Source organism: Protopterus annectens, chromosome 9.part0 (genome assembly GCF_019279795.1).
Source record: "Protopterus annectens isolate FY-2018-M chromosome 9.part0, PAN1.0, whole genome shotgun sequence".
Taxonomy (NCBI): Eukaryota; Metazoa; Chordata; order Ceratodontiformes; family Protopteridae; genus Protopterus; species Protopterus annectens.
In genome coordinates this window covers 1,108,288,398-1,108,289,699 of record NC_056743.1, presented here as the reverse complement: position 1 = coordinate 1,108,289,699, position 1,302 = coordinate 1,108,288,398, and the positions used below count along the sequence as shown (strand labels likewise).

The 1,302-nt window shown below is 41.8% G+C and overlaps 1 non-coding gene across 1 annotated transcript; it reads right to left on the bottom strand.

The window, feature by feature from the left end:
• Positions 1 to 856: 856 nt before the first annotated feature.
• Positions 857 to 982, bottom strand: LOC122812564. Its single transcript, XR_006366531.1, has one exon. It is a non-coding gene; the product is annotated as a U6atac minor spliceosomal RNA (small nuclear RNA).
• Positions 983 to 1,302: the final 320 nt, after the last annotated feature.

The window sequence follows — 1,302 nt, the reverse complement described above, 5'->3', positions numbered from 1 at the left end:
AGATGAGTGCAAAGAAAAAACAATCAGTATGAGAAGTGGAAACCTTGGAGCTGTAAGGTAAGTGAAGGCAGGAGAAAGCAAGGAAGAGGTAAAGGCAGAAAGGAAGGTGTGTAACCAGATAGTTGCAGAAACAATACTTTTATGGCCTTGGTATGTAAGTAAATCAACAAAGGAAGACAAATCTATTTGGGGACAAAATACACCAAGTAAATGGTATTAGACTTACTTTACAGAATTTGCAGTGGGGAGGCAGAATTATTTGGGACAGGATAGAGCAAGTATAATGTTAGCTGGCCACCTAGTGGTGAGAGATGAAGCAATAAGTTGCCTGGGGTTTGGGAGAGCCCTTTCAGGTGTGCACACTGGCTAAAACAATGTTTAAAAAATAACTAGTAAAAGTACCAAATTTGCTATTAAAAAGAATTGTAAACATCTAGTCACAATGTTTGAAAAATAACTATTAAAGGACCAAATCTGGTAATAATAATAATAACTGTAAACATCCAGTCACCCATGCAGACTTTTCTGGTGGGTATCCTTATTAATAAAAGTGTTATTCTTGGCTTGAAATAACTGTAGGAAGAAACCGGACTGTAGCAGTAGTTTTATTTGGCAATGTTGCAGTTGCTTAGGGGGCCTGAGCTGTGATGATAAAGGCAGACCAAGTGTACTGTAAAGAGAGATAATAACTTATGCTAAGAATATGGCTAGTTATTGCAAAGTGCACAGCACCTCAGTGAGCAGTAAAGTACGAGGAGTGGGGGTGAGCTGACTGAGCGCAGATGTGTGTTGTTAGGAGAGGTATAAAAGATCCTGGAGAGGCAATAAGGGGATCTGTGGTGTCTGTGGCATGCAATGATTGACAGGGACAGACGTCTGTGTAAGTGGCGATGCCTTAACCATATATGTGTTGTAAAGGCCACAAGGACCTCTTCCATCCTTATCAAGGGGAGTGCTAACCCTCTCTCCTTTCATACAACAGTAGTAGGTGGTCTAGGGCTACCATTCTTTTAAATATCCTCCAGCAATGTTTGTATCAAACACCTTGTGATATATGTTGTAACACTGGAACTCTGGTTGTACTTCTGGTTGTGAAAGTGAGGACTGGTGTATGGGAGCAGAATTTGATAGTTGGGTGGTCTGCTGTGGATGAAAATCTCAAACAGTATCTGGCACTTGCATTGTTTCACTAAAGCCTGTATACCTCCTCGGTCCTCTGGTTTGACCCATCCCTGCCTGCTGCTAATCCTTTACCCATGAGTCTCCTCCCATGTACTGCCCAGTTACATAGGGCAAGGGCTG